The 21,559-nt window shown below is 39.9% G+C and overlaps 1 protein-coding gene across 4 annotated transcripts in view; it reads left to right on the top strand.

The window, feature by feature from the left end:
- Positions 1–791: 791 nt before the first annotated feature.
- ankrd11 (ankyrin repeat domain 11) overlaps positions 792–21,559 on the top strand; it is a 137,450-nt gene continuing 116,682 nt past the window's right edge. For 3 of the 4 annotated variants that reach the window (XM_061814953.1, XM_061814949.1, XM_061814950.1), the window contains exon 1: positions 792–1,701. The gene's annotated coding sequence lies outside the window, so the exon portion shown is untranslated. The remainder of the gene's footprint in view (positions 1,702–21,559) is intronic. The other variant, XM_061814951.1, reaches the window with a different exon arrangement.

The following is a 21,559-nucleotide window of genomic DNA, read 5'->3' as shown; positions in this document are numbered from 1 at the left end:
TTATTTACAGTTGCGCCTACTCGTGTTAAAAACAAGAAAGCAGCGATCCCTCCAATACACACACTGGTCACAACAAACACGCTTGTGTAATGTATCATAGAAAATATATTTTAGTTAAAATACAATAATACTCTGTTTTCATTGAATTTGACAGTAAGCGAATATTTAACCAAAAATGTGCAAATGCCTGAGAATATGCGTATTAAATGTTATAAATTGGTATTTGGACAACTCCAGCAGGACGCGCTACGACTCAAGTTATTGTAGTCTCACGTTTGTACTGTACTTAAATACCAGCGACACGTGGACCGTGATTTTTACAGAATTGTCTTTTTTTTTTTAATAACACACTCATCCCTCTAAAATATGGAAATTAGTGATTTGTGTCAATCTGCAAGTAAATCGTCGAAAACAATTGTACGCCATGAAGTCATTATGTAGTTTGATTGACATGTGGAATAACCAATGAGAGTTCAGTTTTTTTAGTTCACCCAATGGGAAACCGTGTTCTAGTCAGGCACGTCTTTTATCTTTGTATGTTAGATTTAGTTATCTACACATCCCGATGTTTCAACAACTCTTGTCTCCCGTTGACCAAACGTTGTACGTGTTTGAATTCAATAACCTTTTCCCACAATATTTGTGGCCAATGAAGGCACGTTTATGACAATCCGGCTGGGAAAAACTCTTATACCTGCAGAATTATATTCGATGTGAGTGCAATTAAAGTGAATGTCATCACTGTTTGCCCCAGGCTGGTTAATTAAAAAGTCAAAGTGGTCTTCCTAATTGTCTTCCATTAAATACGTCCTCATTTAACCATTGATAGTGACAAAATCTGTATCCGAAATAAGACACGCCCTGACGAACATGACACGGTCTTATATATAAAACTTTCAATGTGCCAAACATTAAAAAAAAAAAACCTTTATTTGAGACTAGACACGAGTCACCTTTCATGTAATAATCTTTATGGTAACGCACGAAGGGACATTTTAAGAAGTAAACATGATTAGTAAATATATTGGACAACGAACGCACCCAGTGTCTGTGTCGGACACCATTTACTTTGATTGGTCCTTTACTTGTAACAGTGGTGCGGGCTCTGGGACCGAAACTCCAAGCTTGGTCGGCCATTTTGGGGCATTCCTTGTGCATTCAGAAGAGGGAAGGGATCCGTCTCGATCCGAAATGGAGGTGGTTTCATTGTGGAGGTGACGTTTTCGTCCAATCACAAGGCGGCTTTCATTCCCCAAAGCGTTTCCGTCCTGCGCCTCGAAGTCGAAGGCCGCTTGAAAAACGCTCGAATGGGTTCGCGGAGGACTTGAACGAAACATTCTACGCTATATTTTGTGGCTTTCCTTCACTCGGTTAAAGCCCCCTTTCCACTCGTGGGCTCATAAAGATTTGCGCTCGGAGGTGAAGAAGACTTCGCAGGGTTGCCACCGTGTTCTGTGGATATTGGAGCCGTCGTCCCTCTGTCGTCTTCTTGTTGCTGTAGATGGTGTTAACCAGCTAAAGCTAGCCTCGTTTGTGGTGGGCTGCTTGTGGCAACCATGGTCCTCGCAAATCTATGCGGATGTCTCGGTGACACTTCGTGCTGAAACGAACTCAACAAATGGGAACATCTAGCATTGGCTGAACACACCGTGGCATTGTTCAAAGGTTATTTTCACCCTTTAAAAGGAAATTCCCAATTAGGTAAGTGGGACTTTCTGTGTTTTGTGTGAGTGCGCGCACGAGCGCGCGCGCGTTTTGTGCTTCTCACGGCTAGCGCGGTATCAACAACAAACAGGCTATTGCTATCCTGTGTGCTGATGTGCTATATTGTGACTAGTAGCAAAGGTCAACTTGTAACATCTCCCGTCGTTCCTGTTTTGAGTATCCATTCTTTAAATCTAATCCAATTGTAAGCAATTAAGTGTAATCCAAAATTAACCATTTCCCTCATTTTATTTTTAAATTGTTAGATTTGCTGTCATTTAAATGTGTACTACTCGAGGAATTTTGTGGTGGAGGCTTTTTATAATTTGAGCCTTGCTGAATTCGGACTGATTGCTTTCTCTGTGCTTAACGTTTTTGTTGTTGCATATTCATCGAGATTGGCTTTAATGGGAACAGTATCGCAAGAGGCCGTATTGTGCAATATTCTTCGAAGGTGGCACCCTTATTACATAAACATGGAGCATGTCGTTGGTGTCGTTCGTGGTCTAATCTATGAACTCTTTACTCTGTTTCGACTTAATAGTTGTCTTAAGACCAACTTCGCACACGGCGTTCCTATTCTACATGTTAGTTAACTTAACACGTAGGGCTAGCCACCAGTGGAATGTGTCAGTTTGCCATAAGGATATAAGTAAGCCCAGTTTGAGGGTACATGATATTAAGACGATTCATATGTTATGGGTCGTTATCTGTTATATGTGCGAAAGGGATTCAAGTGGAGGGCTTATGATACGTGTGTCGACGACCATGTTTAGAAGAAGCTAAACATGGTGGGACTGTGACTGAGCATTCAAGCGAGCTTTCTTTGGTGCAGGACAAATGGCGATGAAAACACTGCAGTGCTGCTGCTGCTGCTGCTGCTGCTTCTGTTGGTATTTTCCACCAAGATACTCAATGTTTTATGCAGTTTATTGAGTTCATGTTGACTATGCTGACTCATATCTCAGTCCCCTTAGCAGAATACTGTTGATTTCTGTTAGTTTGTATATCTTATTTTTAATATCTGCATTATACCTTTAAAAATTTGTTGCTTCCTTCATTTTATTTCTAGCGTATTCTAACATACTTTCCACAGTTGGTATTTGAGCTGATATATTATTTCAATGCGTCTTAAATCTTCACATTTCTAAATGTCTTTTTTTCCCCCAATGTTGCTTAGGATATCTTATGGCCTTTACAATTGGTCAAATTTGTTTAGGTTTCATACTTTACAATGCTCTTGTATTTTTTTTTTTGTTGTGTGGTTTAAAATTTGGTTAATGGTTTGGAGTCCCGTATAACTTGAGAGGGTTTACACAATTAGGATTTTCGGGGCCTATCACCGATCAGCAAGTTCTCAAAAACGATACCCAATCATCAATCCTATAACAAGATGGAGCAATGTCGCTATTGTCTATTTTACTGTTCATTTAGTGTGTATACCTGTGTATGCAATTGCTAAAAAATTATATTTACAATAAATTGTTTGTTCATCTATTTATGCTGGTGAGGCATTGTCAAGAGACACTAAATGGTCTTCGATTTAGATCGCAGGAAATGCATACAGTAATATATGCACTTTTTTTTTTTAAGTATTTTTGTTTCTAGGTGTGGCGTGAGATTTTTTCAATTGTATGCGTGTTAGATACAGCCATTACTTAAACAGGCATTTTGAGCTACTCTGGGTCAAATGCAGTTGTTGTATGTTTATTCTTCACTAATGTAGTCATCCCACATCACAAAAACATGCATTAATTGGAGACTCTACATTGCTCTTAGGTGTGATTGTGTGTACGATTGGTTGTTTTTCCATGTGCTCTGGAATCCAGTTCAGGATGTACCCCGCCTCCTTCCCGAAGATAGCACTGCTGTGATGCTTGTGATGGTAATGGATGGATGGATAATTTAGTCATAAGAAAAAATAAATTGGGACCAGCTTTGTGTCTCTCCTGTTGCTTCTGAACTAGTAGACTGTACAGTATGTTGGCCTGTGTCCTCAGATTGAGGCTTTTCTCATGATTTGCTCAAAATAATTCTCAATAGTCATCAGTCCAAATGAGGCGTCATTCACATTAACGAACACAGATTCACAGTATACAAATGCTTAAGGGAAAGGTAACCTTTTATTCCATCTCACAGGCTGCGAGCCAAGGAGCAAGCCCGTAAGCTAGTGAGATCAGTTAAAACAGCTTGCTCCACCACAGAAATGTCATTTAAAATGTGAGAACTTCGCTCCAACTTGTGTGTTAGTCCTCAATTAACAAATACGCACTAGAAACCTAACTGCTCATATGGTCACTAGTTTGCAAGCCAACGAGCTAGCCCGCAAGCTAACGAGTTAAAGAGCTAAATGGCTCGCTCAACCACGGCAACATCATTTAAAATGCCACCGCTTTGCTTCGAGTTGTTGTATGAGTCCCCAATTAACACAAATGGCAATGTTACCTATTTACTATGTTCACCAGCGAGTGAGCTAAGCAAAGTCGTTTAATACATCAGGGCCTCACTCTGAATTTCAGCCATTATCTGCAAACATTTATAATTTATTTAGAAACAAACCTCCAAATTCACTTTACAGTCTTTTTTTTCATTTAATTTCTTATTTATTCAAATCAGGCTCCATCTCTGGATTGTTCTTACTGCAAAAAACAAAAAAAAAGAGGAAACCAGAAACAAAAGTAAGAGCACTTATGTACCTAACAACTAACACAGAGGCATTAAATTCATTTTAGATTGCAGGCTACATTCACCTCAATTTGCTCTCAAGTGGCCTGACAAACCAGTATATCTGTGAACTAGCAAGCTATAAATAATGATAACTTATTGTTTACTAATTTTTGTGTAGTGCAAAAAATTACAGCTGCATTTGGTGAAAAACACATTTATTTATTATGCTCTTGCAAGTGTTTTGAATCATATGAGCAACTTGAAATGTCATAAATATAAGTGCAGGTGCAACAACATCATGAATCAGTCTTTTCATTTAGATGTGCAACTTAAAGCTCTCAGTGGATCTATCAACTCAATGTACATTTTATAAAAGTTATTTAAATAAATGTCGCCATTCTTTTGGAAGTCTTAATCCTCAATTGATTCCTCACACCCAAAAAAAGCTCAAGTGGGAACTTCAGAACAAAAGTAGTTTTCCCCCCTGCGTTGTAAATGTTTCTTTAAAAATGTCGCAATCTCGTTTTTAATGCACATCTCACCACCCGAAAAGGTCTAGTTTACAGTGTACATTATTCATATGTATAGGTGGGAAATGAACACATTTTTACATTTTGTACATTTTTCCCCTTTTATTGGTTATGGAAAAGCTGTACATTTTCATTCCAATATGCAAATGCCACCTTGAGGTTATGAGAAAAGTTTACACTGAAAAAGGTGTTGCCTACACAAGCCAGCTCCTAAACAATCAGTATTTAACTGGAAACAGGAAATATAAGGAGGAGAATTTCGACGTACGGTAGCACCCAACTGAAAGTGTACATCATCAGTGCTTACATGCTTGAGATGATCAGGAGGTTGGAATCTGATTATGAAGATGACAACCAGCCTAGGAGTAACTGTACAGCAGAAAAAGAGAGGCCACTGAGTAGATGTGATGGTATGTCACGATCATGTCTTTATCTGCAGTCATTGCTTGAAATAACGGTGCCCAGAGGTGCCAATATTCTTTAGCACAACTACATATATTTCATGTTTCAGTGATACAGCACCAGATTTTAAATCATATGGAGTTTTGCTATATGTTGTGCGCCCCTCGCTCGTGTAGTGTTATTACACACCATACAGAAAGTCTTTGCTGGCAGTTGAGGTCCTGATCCCCGTAAGAAAAATTGTTAGAAGCTCAGCTGGTTTCAGCCTCTACCTCTGTATCCAAGCTTTCTGCAAAGTCTTTTTCAAAACACACCAGTTTGAAGTGATCAGGACAAAGTTTGGGATGCTTGCTCGGCACCCCATGCTGGCCGCATTTCTTCTCCTGTCGATTGACACTCCCTGTTCACTGCTCAGATATTCCTTTTTCAATTGGACATCACCCCCCCAGCCCCACCAAAAAAAAAAAAAAGCCTCTTGCCACCGCCTGAACTATTTGCATGGTCAAATGCCACACAATAAACCATTGTGGTGTCACTAAATCATATGACAACACATACAAGGGTGGGAACAACGGTATAGTACAATAGCACACAATGCCAAATGAACTGGTTATGTCACATCGCCAGATAGCGATGAAGACAAGAAGCCTCTGGATGAAACGAGCAGCATTGTGCATCACATTTATCGATTTATATGTTGTTTTTGGTAAATAATCACTTTGACATGGCAGATGTGTTTTGTAAATGGCTTCTCGGGTAATCAAGAATGTGTTTCACATCTTTGTCCCCTCACCTTTAAAGAGTGGAGGCATGTTGCTCCTACTTGTGCAACAACTCTGGATGCTTTCCATCTGCAGGTTTTCCCCTCCCCCTCGTGCTTAGGGTGTGGTACTTTTGGGTAAACAAGTATAGTTACCCCTCTTTCTTATCTTTGTCTTTTCCCCAGCATCTATTGATCCTGTGTGTCTCCCTATTAGTTTTTGCATTTTTTTTTATTTACCTTGTTCTCATGTCACAGTGGACCTCAGTGGGTCCTCATCTGAAGCCCTTTGAAAATTACCCTATTCCTGTATGCTTGCAGTGAAATGGGGCAAAATAGAGGGGTTCAATCCTGTGGTTCCTCAAAGAACCACAGGGCCTCATTAGGATTTTAGAATTTGGAACCCCCTGATGGTTAATATTTTTAACCCATTGTTGGTTTTGCTTATGTGTTTGACCTCCACTGCACTACACAATATTTTCTTCTCATAGCCAAGAGTATTTCACATCAAACGGAAAGGGTTGTGTCTCTGGCATGTTGCTGTTTCTCAGCAGATTTACAGGGAATTTTGTGATTCTCTGCTTGGAAAGAGAGGGATTTTTTTTCCCCCTCATGTTAATAATCTTTCTTCTCATCTTAGTAATCATTTGTGATTGCTCGAACTGTTCAGGTTAGCTTGTTACTTGATGTTCACAGCTTTGTATTAAAATAATTGTAGAGGAGTAATTAGAACTTTTGCTGTGCTCTTCAGGAAGTGGTGCATCAGTCTTTAGAATGGGATAGCTGATTTCCAATAAAGGCAAAGATGTTGTTTTTTTTGGTTTGTTTTATACTGTTAAATTTTTACAGTAAATATTTATATACATTAGCTTTTGAATATATGTAGTTTTAGTCAGTTTTCATCTAAATGGTTTTAGTTAGGTATGTCCCAATTACTTTTTTCATGTGTCAAAATCATTGATTTTAAACTACTCCTGATTGAACAAGTCTACCACGATGACACGGAAATTAATTTTTTTTTCTTTCTTTTCTGAACTATTTTTTTTTTTTTTTTTAAGTCAATGAACCTAGCTAGGTCTTTCTGTCAAATGAAACATTAATTGCTCTGTTGGCTAATATACAACTCATTGATCATTTTTTGGTTGCTCCCTCACACTATCGCCAGCAAAGATTCAATTTTTGTCAGTTTAATAGAGCAAAAAAAAAAAAAAACAATAACAAAGAGAGTGCCTATCTCCTCAGTTGCATTGCCTGACGCACTATGTGAGAAGAAGCACAGCTCAGATATTTCTGCCCATTAAGTGCTTCCTCTTGGAAGCCATTCTAATTTCTGTTTAACCCTTTGATTACTTTTACTACGATATCGCACCTACTTCCGTGTTCATTCATTAAACAAAGTAGTGCTGCTGGTTGCATCTGGATTGGCTGAATGTGCATACCACAACTTGTGCCAAGGGAAGGGGTGTGTGGCGTATGTTTTACACAATCAGGATTTTGGGGGCCAGTCACCGATGAGTGAGTTTAATATACTATATACTTGTGCAGTCACTGTGTTTTGATGAGGGCGACTGCATCGCCCTCACAAATCTGCACAGTCGAGCATGAAAAATCACGCGCTTAAAATTTGGTACGAGTAGAAAAAATAGATATTGAAAGACTTCGCTTATTTTGTGTAATCTTGACATTAATTTACGTATTTATTTAATTAACGGTAGCAAAACAAGCCTGGTCCTTATCAATCATTATTCACCTGGAAACAAGAAATGAAAGTTAACCGTACTGAGCATCTACGGAAGTGATGTCAAAAGCACGTCTTCTGAGCTGCTTCACATACTGCGAAAGTCATCAACTTAATGAGCATGTCATAGGAAATTCGGTTACACCAGGGGTGCTCAATGCGTTGACCGTGAGGCAGTTTTAAAAAAAAAAATCCACCTCGTCGCTTGATTCAGGTGTGGCCAATAGTCCAGCGCACACATAAAGGTGCATTCTAGCAAGCCGGCCTTCTATTTATGGCAGTCGGTGCGATGCACGCATGTAACAAAAATGAAATAAATTAGTGCCAAAGTGCAATTCTTTTTTTTATTTTTTTCAATTTATTTTTTATTTTTTGTAATCTGAATGCCTCCGATGGCTGTTTCAAACCAACGCTCTGTAGAAGCTGTTGCCTTGTGATGTCACATATGGACAACCCCAGTAAAGACAATGGTTTCCTATACAGACAATCATACATGCTGCGAGTGGGATCTAGAGGAGATCGACGGCAGTGATAAAGTTTTTATGGAATGCTATATGGAAGAGATAGGAACTGAAGAGGAGGAATTTTCTAATTCTTCCCACGTTTGGAAAACATCCGATGCAGGTATAATTAAACCATATATGTTCAAACCTGAGTTGACGATTCGGCGAGACCTAACGAAGTTGACGTGGAACTTCGCACCCAAAACCCAGACTGGTAGGTGGCTCAAGAAATAATCTAATTCAAACACGTTTAAACGTCTAATGCTGCTTGCACATTATCGTGAGTCGTTTGTTGTTGTTGTACTTGAGACTGAGTAGGCGTAAAACAAAAATCGAAACCTTCGGTATCGTTCTGCGTTTAAAGATCACATGTTTATAGCCCATTGTTCGCATTATTTACATACATTTAGCCCGTATTTTAAACTATGCACCTAACACCTGAGAGCATACACTGCCGTCATCGGATTTCTGGAAGACCTTAGCGTCAACAGTACACTAAAGTTATACAGTGTCCAAATTTCGTCATCTCTTAAACATCACTTGGATACGGATATTAGCTGACATATATATCTGTATCGGTATTGTGCTTACATTTAAAATGAGGTAGATACTCATCAATACTAAACAATTGAACACGTACGTACGTACGTACGTACTTCCTACCAAACCCAAGTGAACACTGTACCGGGTTTTCAAAGCAGTCCTCTGTGAAATGCTTGGAACATATTACTGTCCACTTTGATTTGTAAGTCCAATGCACCCGCTTTGTCTTCACAAACCTGGTCCATAACCTGCCCATCTGTTCATCTTTCGGCCATTCATGTAAGCTAACTCCGTAAGCGTTTGATGCAAAACAGCCGTATGCAACACACTCAGGCATGAGCATTTCACGAAAACGATCGTTCCGTTACCGTGTCGTTACCCAGACTGAGAAAACACGGAACCGAAAGTCCGTTTCCCAGATCTCAGGGCTTACTTTTAATAAAATTCGCCCATGTGTGGAATGTAAAACAAGTTCTCAACGCTCATTTATTTCATTTCTGTTGTGTTGAGAATTTTTAAAATATTTTTTCAAATGAAATTTTAGCTACATTTGTATGATAGACAAATAAAATTCAGGTCCTCAGGATTACATCTGTGAAGAAAGCTCTCAACCGATCAAATATTGTGAAATACCATTTTATACATAACAATGGAGATCTTTATTAATTTACCAACTGTTCTATATTTTAAGAATAAAAAAGAATTGCGTTCAATAGAGGAAACAAATTAAAACTTTTAAAGTAATAGATGCTAGAGCTGTAATTTAAATGATACCGTGGTATTTTTGAAATACCCCAATGCAACTTATTGTATTATAGCTAAATATGGAGTGCCAAGTGCAGAACTATGGCCGACTTGACAGCATCTTAAGACATTGATTCAAATCCCAGCCCTGGCTGTGTGGAGTTTGCATGTTTTTCCCGTGCCTGTGTGGGTTTTCCCCAGGCACTGCAATTTCCTGTCACATCCCTAAAACATGCATTAATTGGAGAGACTCTAAATTGCCCTTAGGTGTGATTGTGAGTGCGAATTGTTGTTTCTGTGTGCCCTGCAACTGGCTTGCAATCAGTTCAGAGTGTACCCCGCTTCCCACCCTAAAGATAGCTGGGATAGGCTCCAGCACTCTCGCAACCCTTGAGAGGATAAGCAGCTCAGATAAAGGCTGGATGGATCGATTAGGGGCCAGTGTTGGTTCTGACAGGGCCTCTAAAACTTTGGGCTAATGTCTAATAATGCACAAACAGCTGTGTGCTTATAAGAACTTCATTCATCATAGAAGTGTTTGATACAACACACCAACATCGTGACACTCATATCACTTTACGACACTGAACGCAACACTTGTTGCTTTACGACACTCATGTCAATGTATCCAGCTGTGTGGTGTGTGGAAATATTTTACAAAAAATGAGACTGGTAGCCATTTTTTCCTAAAATACAGTCAAAGCAAAAGTTAAATAGAAATATTGGAAAAGAGAATCGTTTTTTATTGGGGGGGGCACTGTCTTGCAATAGCTGCTTTGAAATATAAGGACTGTTTGTTGAAGAGGAACATGCACAGGACTCCCACAAATTATAATTACTCCAATTAATGTAATGGTGAGTTTATTTTTTTTTATTCATTCTTTCATCACATTCTAGTTGTCAACAAGCAATCTTTTAACCGCTCAACTTCTAGTGTACATACTTTTTCCCCTACCCGGCTTCACTTCAGCAGGCCGCCCAAGTAGATTGACAGGCACCCAAGAAGAGGAAACTTAAAAGATAACCGGTCATATGATTAGCACAAATGCATGATTTTTTTTTTTTATTTTTTTTGCAGGGGAATACATGTTTGCAAAAATTTTCAAGACTTGCTAGCTTGTGCTCCCCACACAAAAATAAAAGCACTACTTTCAAAATGGAAAAACCACACATTTTATATTTTGAGTTGACTTTATAAAGGCTGCAATGGCTGATCAGTGTGTGGACTGGCTGGATGCGGCCCTGGAGACTGTAATTTCCGTTCAGGCTGTACTTTTGAAGGTTTACTCCACAGCCATCCTGCCTCAATGTTACAGTAGAATCTAGCGCTGAAATATGTAACAAGATCAGTTTACTGTTTGCTTTTCATTTCATCCATCCATCAATTGGGCCAAACAAAAAAAATGTGGTGGTGGTTCTGATTTCCTACATTTCAGAACTAGGGTCAGTAGGTAGGGTATTTTTATTTTATTTTTTTACAAAATATTTTTAGTCAGTTTCCAGCACATGCTGCCACCATTTTCTTGTCAGTTCTCAGTAATCTGGCTCTTGTGCATAACGAGAACAACATTCATGAAGACGTGGTCCAGGAAACATGAAAAAATGTAAAAAAATCGGACATGGCAAAACATAAAAATGTAACTTGACTTGATATGGCTCAGTCACGCTATGACCTGGGATGAGGCAGTTACGCTAGTTGAAGCTCTTGAACACACTTGCATATCCACACAACGATCTGACAACAAGTGGCATGAGAAACAAGGCTTGACACAACATCTTAACTTAAGGCACAACATCAGCGCGCACAAGAAAGTGGCACACGGCCATGCCGCCAGCTGCCGCAGCTCCTGTCAAACACCCGACTTAACTCTGCTTCCCCAATGGTGGCGCGCTGCGGATGCGAACCTCTAACATTTATTACGTGGTGTAAAAATGTTAGGGCCAGCGGGAATTTTTAGGGTTGGTCGGGAAATCGGAACCACAAGCTTTTTATTTTTTTTAACCCCTTATCTGAGTCACTTTTCCTCACAAGGGTCGCAGGAGTTCTGGATCCTATCCCAGCTATCTCCAGGCAGGAGGCGAGCTGCACCCTGTGAAGTGAAAATTGACTCTCCATTAAATTATTTCTTAATTTAGTCTGAGGAGGTTTAGGTTTACTGCGACTTTAGCCTACTAATGGCATTGCATTCCCTCAGGTATTTTTTTTTTTGTCTGTACACACAAAAAAATATGTATCATTTGCATTTAGCCACTGGTAGCAGTAAGCCTACCAGACCAAACCAACGCTTAATTGTGTCGTCACTTGTGAGGTGGTTTGTAAATTGGCAAAACTAGTTACCGTAATTTCTCAAAAATAATGCGCAAGTTTTTCCCAAGTTTTTGTGTGTGTGTGTGTGTGTGGGGGGGGGGGGGGGGGGGGGTGTTGCATTTTACGATCGTTGGCATAGCATATTTGTTGCCACTGCACCAGGCATCAGAAACGAATGTCCATGAGTTTGTTTTGTCTGTCGACTACAAGGGCTGGTTGTATAGTTGCTTTTAAAAGAAATCTTCCGGTAAATCCAGCTTTTCTTTTGCTTCCTCCTCACTCTTTTTGTCCCCTGCTGTGATTACTGCATCGGGTTGTCTCGTACCAACATCACAAGGTCGTCCACCTTGGAATATGTTTCCAAATCTTCAACTCTACTTTCAAGCCCTTCAGTTCTCTTGTCTTTTTCTGGTATTATGGTTTGAGTTGACACGCCTCATTACTTAGGTCCCCATGGACTGCTTTCTTTTTGGCTGCTTTGACTTAATTGCTCTCCATTAAATTCTGTGACTTTTTCCAATTCTTCCATGTTCCTCAGGTAATTTCTTGGTCACCAATTTAATATTGAGTAGGTTCGAAGGGTCCGTAGTCCACCCGCCCTCGGTTTGAGGAGGTTGTTGCTTATGTAATGTAACACCATTTACACCCCGAGGCTTTGGTGGTGTCTGAGCAGTGGTTGCTTGTATCCCGTGATGTAAAGGTAGACTGGTACTTGGAATACTCTGCATTTATTTAGGTCAAAACACAACAATGGGAGTGTCTATGATTGTTACAGTAAATACACATTGCTCTGTTATCGAACTATCTTGAACACCACTTAGACACACACGTTTTATCAGTTATTGGACATCTCTTGCTTTTGAAGACGTTTTCAGTATTTAAATGGACATGCTAACCTTGATATACAATAATTTGCTAGAACGTTTGGGGGAGGGTTTAATTGTCTATTATTTAGTCAAGATGTCTTTTCCCCTGGTTTAAAAAAAAAAATAAAATCCTGTGGAAACAGCCCATGCAGTAAGCTACAAAGTGAGATCCTGTGAGTATGTTACAATACTCTGTGGGGGAGGGAAGAGATGTTACGGCCTCGCTGAATCTCAATCATCAAGCCCTTGCGTGGGGCTGGCCTTTTGATGGGCCAGCTGCAGCCATTCATCTCACCATTTACATTGAAATGTAACAACAGGAAGGGGGTAGGCTAGAATTAGGGATCTGTCTGTCTGCGCTTGTTGGTTGTGAATGAAATGCAAAGATATACCAAAGAGAGGAGGTCTATCAGTTGGGGGATATGCTTACAGTTCACAACATGTCTAGCCACCTACCTTTTGTTTTTGCCTAGTCTGCTGTGGGGCAGTATACCTAACTATAACAAAGGATCTAAGCACCCCCTCTTTTTTTTTTTTTTTTAAGCAGTGTGCATTTGCAGACATCAGCTCTTTTTTTTTATCTTTACAACCAGACTGGTGGCTATAAAGACAAGGCTCGACAGTCTAAACTAACTTTTGCACAATTTGCATGACTTGGTCACACTATTTTTTTGAGGAGGTACAGCATGACCACGGGGCCATCCATAAAAATATTGTGGTTGCCAGAAACAAGAGTGGGGTGAAAAATGAGTTGATAGGAATTCCTATTTATTTATTTTTTTTTTGCAAATGTCCAATCCATGATGTTCTGCAAATATTTTGACCCATATACTACCAATAAATGTATTCAGTGTGTTAATGTAGCTTATATTTTAGCTATAAGTTATATAAATATTTATTTCTTCACATTTTCAACTTCTCAATAATGAGTTAAAATCAGTGAGGTGCCTACCTGGATAACATACGTAGCTTCAAATGAAAAATCACTACCCTAAGAGCCGAATCAAACTGTAATGATGTCTCAAAATCATGAACATTCGCATTGGATGCCACTGTGCATTGGGCCCCGTCGCAGTGCTATCTCAGACAGCATGTCATCTCCAAATTCTTCCGGGGCAATTTGTTTGAATGCATCCTGGAGTATGATAGAAGGGGTCACCTTTCTCAACTTGTTACTCACGATGTACTCGCCGTTTAACATAAGCAAGAAAGCAAACGGCACACCGTCCGCCATGATAACTGATAACATGAGGCAGATGAAGAAAATCACTTCCTGATTGGTTAATATTTGAGACAGGATCCTGATTACTTCCCTTGACCAAACTTACGTACCCTTCATATAAAAAAAAAATAATAAATGCCGACTTCGGCAATTTTATTTGCTTGTGAATATTTACGGTCAGTCGGGTTATGGGAACCCTAAACATTTTTATGGATGGCCTGGCATACCATAGTTTCAGATGAAGTAGACTGACTTGTGACTAGGGCACAGCCAATTCATAGTCATAATCAATTATGTTAGGGATTGAAGGTGGTGTTGAATTTCTCGTCGCTATGATTATATGCTGTGTGCGTTTTTCACTAACACGGTGATATTGTGCGTGACACAAGCCAATCATCCTTGATATTAGCTATTACGTTAACAGGGGTTGTTGTAGCTTCATAACTGGAGAGAGATCATATTTACTGGAGAAGGTGTCAGTCATTATTATCCCTGAGGGGGCAGTTATTTTATTTTGCATCTTTTACATTAAAAAATACTCGGGACTTGAAACTATTTCACTTAGACTTTTTAAATTCATTGAATTGATTAGTGAAATCCTTTCTTGTTTTTCTATTTTATTTGCGTTATTGGCTCAATATGCCAGTATCAAGTAGGTGTTACTGTTAAAAGTATTGACCACGAGTTTTTTTTTAACAAAATGCATGAATAAAAGATTTAACTACTCTTGAGCTTTAATACTCAGTATAGAAGCTTTAAAACTGGCTATATTTTTTTTCAACACACTGCCCAGCCCAACAAGATATGTTTGCAAAATGTTATTGTGAAGACGTTTATCTGCAACAAGCAGTAGCACACCAAGCAGGTCATTAAAATAAAAAAAAAAACAAAATTGTAGCTGTAAATTCATTAATAAACTTAGAAATATGTCCAGTTGTGTGTGTGTATGTGGCTCAACATTAAGAGTTTTTTTTTTTTCCTCACAAATCTTTCAATGCAATAAGTCCCAAAAATATTTTGAGCTCTTGGACTGTGAGCAGTGTCATTGTATTTCCTCTGCTGTGTGGCTGACTGCTCATTTGTGCTTAAAAAAAATCCTGAGCAAAGTGCTGAAGAAGCTCCCTTGTCAGGAACAGTTCCAGGAAGTCTGGTGGCTGGTAAGAGTCCAGGTTCAAGGCGGTGCCCAGGAGTTCCTGTGAATTGGTCTTTGTGGGTTCCTGCTCGGTGGAAAACTAGCTATGAACAGTCACGAACCGCACTAACTGCTCAGGTTACGGAGATTAGATTTCAAGTTAGTTTCTACCTCTTCCATGACCTTCTGGGGGCTCATGGAGGACTCCCTGCCGCTCCCAGATGATAACCCGGCTCAGTCTCATTGCAATCTGAGTCCGAATCTACGTCGGCAGTAGACCGTGATCCGGTCGTGAACTCGGGCCTTTGAATGCTCGACACGACCAGTATTACACGGTGTTCGTTGTTGTAGCGTCTTCCCTTTTATTCTTTTTTTTGGGGGAAAAGGATGACAGTATGTCATAGCCGTCTTTTGGGGTGTATTTATCCATGGGTTTTCCCTCAACCATACGACTACTTTGCTCCTCCATGGCACAAGGGTCCTCATATGGTCTTTCGTTGACGCTCTGACAAAGCTCTGATCAAATCTATTCCTCCCACCTTATGTTGTTTTCAAACCAAAATCCTTCCCTTGCTGAAAGGTAGTTCAGTAAAAATTAAGATTTTTTTTTTCCTTCCCAGCATGAAGAACCGTTAGGACTAATCATCTATACTACGTTAGTGTTCAAAATAATGAGGATTATTATTTTGCCCATAATCGTGTAGCCATGGTAGGCATGCTAACTTCATAACAAAACATTAGCACATGACTCAAAATGTTTTTTTTTATGAGAAGTGAAAAGGGAAACCATAGGCAAATTAAGCAACAGTCTTTGCAGTCGTATAGTATAGGATCCCCATCACATGCATACGCACACGCACACACAACATTGACACAGTCATAATTTTGAGATAAGGACAAACTTAGCAACTGATAATGTGTGTTTAAAAAAAAAAAAAAAAAAAAAAAAAGCAGTCGGTGACCGGTGTGATAGTCTGAGGGCTCCCGGTGCTGAAAAGCCTCCTTGTAATTAATGCGTATGTGCGTATATTTTGTAAATTTTCAGCCAGTCAGAAACGTCCCCATCCATGCTTCAGCATGTACTATTTGACAACTTGTCACAGTCTTCATGTTCGCTATGGACGTCTCAGAAAGACGAACGCAGTGAACGTACATATATGTGTGTATCTTATCAACGTTTTTTTTAACGGTTAGGGTTAGGTTATAACCTATGTTAGCTCCCTCTATGTAGAAAAAGGGGAACTATGAGACTGGGGGATTTCCGAGTAAGCGTCTGCTACGTACCCAGAGTTCCCCTGTTAGTAACACGTGTGCATTCATCACAAGGAGACTTTTCAGCATGGGAGAGTGCTCAGACCGTCACATCGGCCACCAAAGGAGAAAGGATTACCGTACTTTACAAGGTGCATGCTTGCTAGCTAGGTTACTCACCAGCAATCCAGATGAGCAGCGAGAAGGCCGGTCTCGAAGGTAAATTATTTAGGGTGATGTGATTTCCAAAGAACTATCATGAGAAACGATGGTGGGTTTTTTTTTATGCCACTAAGATAATGGTATTACAGCATAGTAGTTTACATCCTTTTTCAGAACAGTTAATCATAAAGAATATAGGACTTTCTTTTTCTTTCGGCTTTCCCATCAGGGATCGCCACAGCATGTCCTCTTTTTCCATCCAAGCCTATAAGAATATAAAGAATATTAAAGAATAAAGAAATAAAGAAAAGTAAATAAATAGTAAAGAATATAGGACATCGGCATTGAAATAACGCTAAAATATTCACTAAGTAAAAAAAAAAAAAAAAGAAACTCATACATCCCAGAGGCCTGTCATTTTAGTTGTCCACAAAATATTTTTTTCTGCCTTCCATTGAAGTCCATTGTGACCCTTCACCCACTTGTTACACTGCTAAACTCCTGAAAATGTTGCCCAACCCAATAGTTTGAAAGCAGGACCGATGGTTCAAATCAACAACCAGCCTCTATCGTTCCACATTAAAATTGTAATGCTGCAAATCAACGCTGTTAAAAATATGTACCTGTAATCGGATTACTTTATGCGCGTGCGTGTGCTTTGTTAATTCTGTGGCTCCCCAAGTCTGGTACTGGCCTAACCGCCTCTTTGCATTGGAGCCATTCAGTTTGTCGTCAGTTCGTGTCACCACAACAATGAGAATTTATTAAGGTCAGAAAAGAAGTATTTCCTTTTTATTTATGAAATGATAAGTCGTTATACTAATTATCATGACAGGCGTAGTTGTGAGCTCACACTTTGAAATGTTATTTGAAATGAAGTAATCCAGTGAGCACAGTCCAAATAGTCACTACTTACTTCATTTCCTTGGTGTCGCTTTTGAAATGGCTGCTCTTACAAACCCCAGCCTGGGCAGCTTCCTTATCAACTTGAGGCTACCCCTGATTCCTGTCTATTTTATCGATTTAAGCGTGAGCCGATCATAGTTTTTCATCAGACCTCACAACATCATGTCTCAGGGGTGTTTCTGTGATTATTATTAAAAGGGTTTGGGGTATGAAATAAAAAATTGCACTAAAGGGCCATGATTGGCAGGTACAAATTTTTGGTCGCTTGAAAATTTGTACTGCCACGCATCAATAGGCACATATGATATGCGATGGTCCTGTACCTACATAATTTTTTTTAATCACACAAGCTGAAAAAAAGTTGCTAATACAATCTATTTGGTCAAAGTTTCAAGCCCTGCTTTCTGCTTTAGTCTGCAGGACTATTTGGCTGGTGTGGAAATTAGAGGTTACGCACATGGCTCCAAATTGCTAAGCACGTGCACACACATTTCCATAACAATCTTGCTACATTTCTGCTGTCTGTTTCATCGTGTCAACCTCTGGGAATCCTGTATAGATGAGATCAGTGCAATAGTGCAGTGTTTTTATGACTTGACTTTTTCCCTCTTTCGCCATGCAGTACCTTCTTTCTTCTTCATTTATATTCTACATAAGGCGGCACAGTGAAACAACTGCTTAGAGCATTGGCCTCACAGTCCCGAGGACCGGGGTTCAAATCCCAACTCCGCCTGTTTGGAATTAATATATTCTGCCCGGGCACTCCAGTTTCTTCCTACATCGCAAAAGCATGCATTAATTGGGGACTCTAAATTAGGTGTGATTGTGAGTGTGACTGTTGTCTGTCTGTATGTGCCGTGCAATAGGCTAGTGACCAGTTCAGGGTGTAACCCCCCTCTTGCCCATGATAGCTGGGATTGGCTCCAGCACCCCGCAACGCTTGTGAGGATACAACGGCTCAGAAAATTGATGGATGTATTACATACAAGATTCCCCTTAGTTCTTTTTCTCCATACAGTAACCATGGGTTCTAAGGATGTTTTGTTTGCAGGAAGCTTAGGGCGTTTTACCTAACTGCTTTGTTTCCTCTTCTGACACAGGTCATTTAAAAAAAAGTGAACCCTTTTCTGCATTTGACCTAATGTAGAAAAGAATCATCTTTATTCTCATGATATGCATGCGTGCACACAAGATTTGTTCTCTGAATTTTACCCATCACCCACCCGCCACACATACACACACACACACGTTAGTGGAACACAGTAGAGCAGGGGGCAAATAAGTGCCTGGGTAGTGGTGTCTTGCTTAAGGACACCAAAGCCGCAAGTCCAGGAGATGGTGGATGGTCTGGTCGGGGTCTTGGACAAAATTCCCTCATGGTGGCAGGCAATGATCTTAACTATTGGCCCACGGCTGTCTAAAATGCATTTAAACTGGTGTAATGACTAGGGAACACATCTTTACAAAGCTGTGTAATGTAAAAAATGTGTATTGCACTGGCAGTTTGCAAGTTCTCCCGATGCCTGCGTGGGTTTTCTCCGGGCACTCCGGTTTCCTCCCACATCCCAAAAACAAGCATTAATTGGAGACTACAAATTCCCCGTAGCTGGGATTGTGAGTGTGATTGTCTGTCTCTCTGTGTCCTGCGATTGGCTGGGAGTCAGTTCAGGGTGCACCCAGCTTCCTGCCCGATGATAGCTGTGATAGGCGCCAGCACTACCGCGACCCTAATGATCTCAAAACGCAATATTAAGCACAAATAATTAAAATTGCTGTTATTATCAATATTATGCCATAGTAGTATAGTATTCAATATGGTTGGGCCCCTCCTAGCTTAGGTCTGAGGTAGCCTACACAGTTGTTTGTTCAGGTGTGCGCTACCTCTGCACCTGTTATTTTCTCTATGTACACATTTTTTTTTTTTTTATAATTGCAGTGCATCCCATTTTTGCTGGTCATCGTTAGCGGATTTTTTGAGATTTGCTATTTGTCCATCCTAGGCTATGTGTGTTTTCGAGAAGTTAAAAAGCTTTGTTTCACGACTAACACCACCTCACCCTCTCTCATTTTCATGATTTACTGCTATGGTAACACGGTCAGAGCTGGATTGCAGTGAAAACCGCACTGTACCATTGAAGAACTTAATGTAGTGTTAATTTTATCAGTTAGCACTGCTCGTTCTCCTGGTATTGTTGCTTTTTTTTACTGCAATAGATGCAAAGATTAGTGACTTGGCAAGCATGAAATAAATTGCTCAGGGGCTTATTTCCCTCTTTTCTCCCTCACCATTCTTGTTCGACAGATCGCAGTCAAGGACTGCGTCATTCAAGGCAGTGATGGTGTACATTTCACATGGTTTTAATATGTTTTTTAATTACCCCCCCAACTTTTTTTCCTCTCCACTCTCACATCTGAGCGCCGTTGTACGCAAGCAGTTCGAAGATGCGTTGTATCTCCCTAATGTCTATGCCTATTGCCGCAGTTCGTAGTTAGCTTGTGTGCCGCACGATTTTTTTGTATTTTTATACTGGGGAATATATGATGATCCCGTCAAGAAGTGTTGTCATGATTGTTTGGTAGAGTCCAAATCTGCACCTTTGTCAAAATCTATATGTTTTTACCAAGTTTACTGTTTTTACTGTGCACCCTTATGCCATATCATTCTTTTGTGTACAACCTATTGACATAATTTCTTGTGTATAATACACTCTTGAGTAAAATGCACACGCCCTTACACTTATGTGCAGTGTCCACCCTAAATTTCAATTCATTCATATTCAGTAAATTGTGGTATTTAACTTTTGTGTGTGTGTGCGTGTGTGTGTGAGTGTGTGTGTGATTGTGTGTATGTGTGACTGTCTGCCTTGTCTGTCTGTCTGTCTGTGAAATTTCCAGACAAAATGTAGACATGAGAATTAATTCGGCTGCTACTATCATGAGTTACATCATTAGTAAAGAGTAGTGAGCATGTTCCAGAAGGCAAGCCATGACATTACCTTCTCCATACTTCTCGAATGAGCTTGTGTGTTTTAGAGCTTAAGCAGATCTTTTCTCCATAAATTGGCCTTTCTATCACTTTGGTAGGTGTTAATCTTTGTCTCATTAGTCCATTTAAGTTTTTTTTTTTTAGCTCATATATGTACTCATCCATCCATTTTCTCAGCCGCTTATCCTCACAAGTGTCACGGGAGTGCTGGAGCCTCTCCCAGGTATCATTGAGCAGGAGGCAGGGTACAGCCTGAATTGGTTGCCAGCCAGTCGCAGGGCACATAGAGACAGACAACAGTTGCACTCACAATCACACTTAGGGGCAATTTAGAGTGTCCAAGTAATGCATGTTTTTGGGAAGTGGGAGGAAACCAGAGTGCCCTGAGAAAACCCACGTAGACTTGGAGAGAGCATGTAAACTTCACACAAGCGGGGCTGGGATTTGAACCCTGGCCCCCACAAGTGTGATGTCATCGCTCTCCAGCTGCACCACCTTGCAGCCTCATTTTTTTTTTCTTTTTTTTTTAAAAAAATCCTATTTGGCCTTCTAATTTTTTTTTCTCTCCAAGTCTTTTCTCCAAGTCAGTGGATTGTGATACCGCTACCCCGGTTCTGTAGAGGCTAGCTGTGATGTCACTGACTATCTTTAGGTGTTTATTTACATTTTTTCACAACTGCTGTTGATACTCTTGGCCAACCTGTTCAATGTCTGTTGCTGAGTACAACAGTAGTTTCTTTTTCAGGACATTCCAAGTTGTTATATTGGCTATGTCCAATGTTGTGCAATAGCGCTGATTGATTTTCCCTCTTCTTTCAGCTTCAAAATGGTTAGCTTTTCTCCCACACACAGTTCTTTGGTCTTAATGTTTTCTTTACAGTCAATGCAGTTTTCACAGACGAAACTCAAAACCAAAAAACAAGCACCATCTAATGTTGAAACAATCAATCTAAAAGGAAACACCTGAGCAACTACACACACTCATTAGTCACATTAAAATACATTGCTGTGAAAAACTATTTGTTCCTTCCTGTTAATTTTTTTTTCGTATATCACACACGCAGGTTTCAAATCATCAAATTTTCACCCAACCCTGACCCAAGAAAATAGAAAACCTTTTCACAGAGGGTCAGAA

Source organism: Syngnathoides biaculeatus, chromosome 3, assembly GCF_019802595.1.
Source record: "Syngnathoides biaculeatus isolate LvHL_M chromosome 3, ASM1980259v1, whole genome shotgun sequence".
Lineage (NCBI taxonomy): Eukaryota > Metazoa > Chordata > Actinopteri > Syngnathiformes > Syngnathidae > Syngnathoides > Syngnathoides biaculeatus.
The sequence above is the reverse complement of the archived record's forward strand: the minus strand, read 5'-3'. Positions and strand labels throughout refer to the sequence as shown.